A 5,000-nucleotide genomic window follows, 5' to 3' on the forward strand; every position below is an offset into this window, starting at 1 on the left:
AAGTCTCATTACTTTCTCTTCCCGTTTGTCTGTTCAAATAAAACCTCTCCTCGCGCGTCCATTTCCTCGCTCGCTGGCGCGAGGGGGACGGGGGTTGCGCCGTGCCGCCAGAGCCTCCTCCTCCTCCTCCTCCTCCTCCTCCTCCTGTTCCCACCCCCCGCCCCCCACCGCCCCCGACCTTCACCCCAACCCCGGCCTTTTACGCCGTGACGCGTTTTTCTGATTCCCGCTCTTTACGCCTGGTTTTCTACGGGCTCGCTCTCTCTCTCCTTTTTTGGTTTTGTTTTTCCTAGATCCCCTCTCTCTTTTCGCTTGGCCCTACTCCTTTGTCCGTCTCATCCCGATAGCTTTCCACCTACCCGTCCGCTCGCTCGCTTGCGGGCGCGGGTGGTCGCCACGGGGTGGCGGGCAGAGCTGGCGGCTGCCCGTCCGAGACAACCCCCCCCCCCCCTCCACCCGCGGCCCCTCTCCCTACCGTCCCCCGTCCCCCCCCCACCGAGCACGCCACGCGTGATTTCGTCTCGACTGATTTTTTTTTTCCCTAGTTTTTTTTTTTTTTTAACGTTCGGCGTTCTCCTTCTTTTCCTTCCTTTTTCCCCCGCTCCCTGCTTTTTCGTTTTTAAGAACTTCCTAATTTTTATACGTTTTTCTAACGCGCTTTCGAATGTCTTTCTGTTTCTTCGCTGACGTATTTGCTCGGTCAATCCGCCTGCAGCACCCGTACGTGTTATTCCGGGTTTTTTCCACCCTGCTCTCAAAACCCCCCCCCCCCCCACCAGGGCCCCTCTTACTTTCTTCTCCAAGCCGCTGCCCGACCGTCCGACGTCCGTGCGAGCGCTCGTTTGCTGGCTCGTCGTCCGTTTCCTTCTTTTCTTCCTGGGGGACGTCGGCCGAGACCGCTGCGGGATTGGGGTTTTCCGTTACTCGTTTCCTTTCCCGCCTTTCCTTTCTTTTCCCGCCGTCCCTGCCCGTCCCCCACCACCCACCCGACTCCCGAGGGGAGAGGCGGGGGGGGCGGACCCGATGGCTCGGCCGGACGGCGGCCAACGCCGAGGCTCGGCGTGCGGCGCCCCCCCCATCCCCCCCCCCCCCCCCCCGCAACCTCCACCCCCCCCCCCCCCCCCCCGGCTCCGCCCCGCCCGATCGGCCCGGCTTTGTTCGTCTTTCCCGCCTTTTTTTGTTCTTTCGAATTTTCTCTCCCCCTGCCCTCCGGCGGGCCGGACCCGATGGCTTCGGCCGGTCCCCGCTGACCCCAGCCCCGCACGCGCCTTCTTTTCTTTCCGTTTCTTTCTCTCTCTTTTTTTTTTTTTTTTTTTTTTTTTCCCCTTTGGGAGGGGTGGGGGTCTTCAGTTGAGTGGGGGGGGGGGGGGGGGGGGGGGGGTCCGGAGAGAGGCTCGGGGCGAGCCCGGCACCCGGACGAGTCGAACGAACGAATCCCAGACACGCACACCCACCCACCCGTACCCAGCCCCGGGACGGACGAGGCCGTTCCCCGCCGGCCTACCTCTGCCGCCGTCTCCCCGCCGTTACTTCTCCTCCCCGCGCCGACGCGAGCGGCCGTCCTCTCGCGAGCCCGCCGCGCTTTCCCGCCCGCTCGGCTCCGCGTGGGCGGGGACCCGCCGGCGCCTGCGCGCTTCCTCGAGAGGCCGCGTTCGCGGGTCCCCGGGGGGGAAGGGGGGGCGGGGGGGAGTCGGGGGGGAGTCGGGTGCGCGTGCCCAACACAACGGCGAGGGGAAAAGCGGCCCCCCCCCCCCCCCCCCCTCCACAACCGACCCGACCCAACCCAACCCGTCACCCCCCCCCCCCCCAGCCTGCAAGCCGCGGGCGGGTTGGGTTTCAAATACCCGAGTCGAAACACCCGACGCGAAGAGTTACCGGGCCACCGAGCGAAAAGGAAACGCAACGAAAAGTGTCACACAAGCGAACGCGCACACAAACACAAGCCGGTGAAAAAAAATAAAGGAACGGACAGGCAAACGAACGCACGCGAGGCGAACGGGAACGGGCCTCCGCCGGTCCCCGGGCCGCGGCCGGACGCCCCTCGCAGCCGCCTCGGTCAGTCGCGCCTGCCGCCGAGCCGCGGAGCCGGACTACGCCCGGAACGGGCCGGGTCCGCCCTGCACCGACCGACCGACCGGCTCGGTCGCTCCGAGGCGGCGGCGGCGGCGGCGGCGGCGGCGGCGGCTCGGGTACGACGGAAGGGCGGCCCGGCCCCGGCGAGCGCCGACCCGCCCGGTCGCTCCGCGGCTGCGGCCGGACTGCGCGCCGTCTGCCCGACTCCGAGCGGCTCGGCCGGTCCGCGGCGGCGTGGAGAGGCGGCTGCCGGGCAGCGCGGCGCGGCGCGGCGCGGCACGGCACCGCACGGCGCGCCGGCAACGTCCACCCGGCTCCGAGCGGCGCGGACCGCAGGCGGAGGCGCCTACGGGTCGCTCCCGTCGCGGTACGGGAGCGGCGGAGAGCTCTACCCGTTTACGAGCGGCACGATCGCTCCGGGGCGGCGGCGGCGGCGGCCGCACGGGCACGCGGGACCGACCGACCCCGCCACGCGCCGCGGCGAACGGCGGACGCCGCTGCGCGCGGCGGCTCACGTACGCCGGACCGGTCGGGCCGGCCCCGGCGGAGGGGGGGAAACCGATTCGCAAGCTCGGCTCGGGCGAACGGCGGAGGCCGCTGCGAGGGCCGGCCGGCGCGTGTACGCCGGACCGGTGGGGCGGCCCCGGAGGGCGCCGACCGACCCGCTCGCTCCGCGCCGGAGTACGCCGGACCGGACGGGCCGCGCACGGCGTGGGCGGCGCGAGCCGGTCGCAGCGAGGCGGAGCCCTGACTGAGCACGGTCTATCCGGCTCCGAGTGACTCGGCCGGACTCCGCGGGGTGGTCGCTGCCGAGTCGGCCGGGCAGCGGCGGCACCGTCTACCCCGGTCCGACCGGCTCGCTCGCTCGGCTCGGGCGGCTAGAGGTCGCTGCCGTGCCGGCTGGGCAGCGGCGGCACCGTCTACCCCGGTCCGACCGGCTCGCTCGCTCCTCTCGGGCGGCTAGAGGTCGCTGCCGTGCCGGCTGGGCAGCGGCGGCACCGTCTACCCCGGTCCGACCGGCTCGCTCGCTCGGCTCGGGCGGCTAGAGGTCGCTGCCGAGTCGGCTAGGCAGCGGCGGCACCGTCTACCCCGGTCCGACCGGCTCGCTCGCTCGGCTCGGGCGGCTAGAGGTCGCTGCCGTGCCGGCTGGGCAGCGGCGGCACCGTCTACCCCGGTCCGACCGGCTCGCTCGCTCGGCTCGGGCGGCTAGAGGTCGCTGCCGTGCCGGCTGGGCAGCGGCGGCACCGTCTACCCCGGTCCGACCGGCTCGCTCGCTCCTCTCGGGCGGCTAGAGGTCGCTGCCTAGTCGGCTAGGCAGCGGCGGCACCGTCTACCCCGGTCCGACCGGCTCGCTCGCTCGGCTCGGGCGGCTAGAGGTCGCTGCCGAGTCGGCTAGGCAGCGGCGGCACCGTCTACCCCGGTCCGACCGGCCCGCTCGCTCGGCTCGGGCGGCTAGAGGTCGCTGCCGAGTCGGCTAGGCAGCGGCGGCACCGTCTACCCCGGTCCGACCGGCTCGCTCGCTCGGCTCGGGCGGCTAGAGGTCGCTGCCGTGTCGGCTGGGCAGCGGCGGCACCGTCTACCCCGGTCCGACCGGCTCGCTCGCTCGGCTCGGGCGGCTAGAGGTCGCTGCCGTGCCGGCTGGGCAGCGGCGGCACCGTCTACCCCGGTCCGACCGGCTCGCTCGCTCCTCTCGGGCGGCTAGAGGTCGCTGCCGTGCCGGCTGGGCAGCGGCGGCACCGTCTACCCCGGTCCGACCGGCTCGCTCGCTCGGCTCGGGCGGCTAGAGGTCGCTGCCGTGTCGGCTGGGCAGCGGCGGCACCGTCTACCCCGGTCCGACCGGCTCGCTCGCTCCTCTCGGGCGGCTAGAGGTCGCTGCCGTGCCGGCTGGGCAGCGGCGGCACCGTCTACCCCGGTCCGACCGGCTCGCTCGCTCGGCTCGGGCGGCTAGAGGTCGCTGCCGTGCCGGCTGGGCAGCGGCGGCACCGTCTACCCCGGTCCGACCGGCTCGCTCGCTCGGCTCGGGCGGCTAGAGGTCGCTGCCGTGTCGGCTGAGCAGCGGCGGCACCGTCTACCCCGGTCCGACCGGCTCGCTCGCTCCTCTCGGGCGGCTAGAGGTCGCTGCCGTGCCGGCTGCGCAGCGGCGGCACCGTCTACCCCGGTCCGACCGGCTCGCTCGCTCGGCTCGGGCGGCTAGAGGTCGCTGCCGTGCCGACTGGGCAGCGGCGGCACCGTCTACCCCGGTCCGACCGGCTCGCTCGCTCGTCTCGGGCGGCTAGAGGTCGCTGCCGTGTCGGCTGGGCAGCGGCGGCACCGTCTACCCCGGTCCGACCGGCTCGCTCGCTCGGCTCGGGCGGCTAGAGGTCGCTGCCGTGTCGGCTGGGCAGCGGCGGCACCGTCTACCCCGGTCCGACCGGCTCGCTCGCTCCTCTCGGGCGGCTAGAGGTCGCTGCCGTGCGGCTAGAGACTTGCGTGCAGGTCTACCCCGTTTCGGCGAGTCTTGGCGTCCGTGGCGTGGTGGGGGCGCTGCAGCTCCGGAGCGGCCAGAGGCGTCGCTCTAATTTTCTGCCTCCAGTTACGTCGAGGTAAACGTCGGCTGCTGTCGGCGCCTTTGCCGGTAGTCGGCGCCAACAGCTGCGGAGCTTTTTTTTCGGATGCCTTTCCTTTTCGTCGGTAGGAGAGAGTGCGGACTCTGCTCCTGAGACGGTGGTGAGCGGGCGCTCGCGAGCTGGGTTGACCGGCCGGGCAGAGAGGAAATGTGCGGCGGCGGCGGCGGCGGCTTTCTCGGGCGTCGGTTCGTTCGATCGACCCCGGTCGCTTCGGTGTGTCCTTGGCGCCCCGTCCCGCCGCTCGCTGGTGGTCTAACGGCGGTCTCTCGGGCGAGCAGCGAAAAAAAGCCGGGCGAGGCCAGAGAGCGTGCGGAGGGAAAA

Source organism: Lagopus muta, chromosome 30 (genome assembly GCF_023343835.1).
Source record: "Lagopus muta isolate bLagMut1 chromosome 30, bLagMut1 primary, whole genome shotgun sequence".
Lineage (NCBI taxonomy): Eukaryota > Metazoa > Chordata > Aves > Galliformes > Phasianidae > Lagopus > Lagopus muta.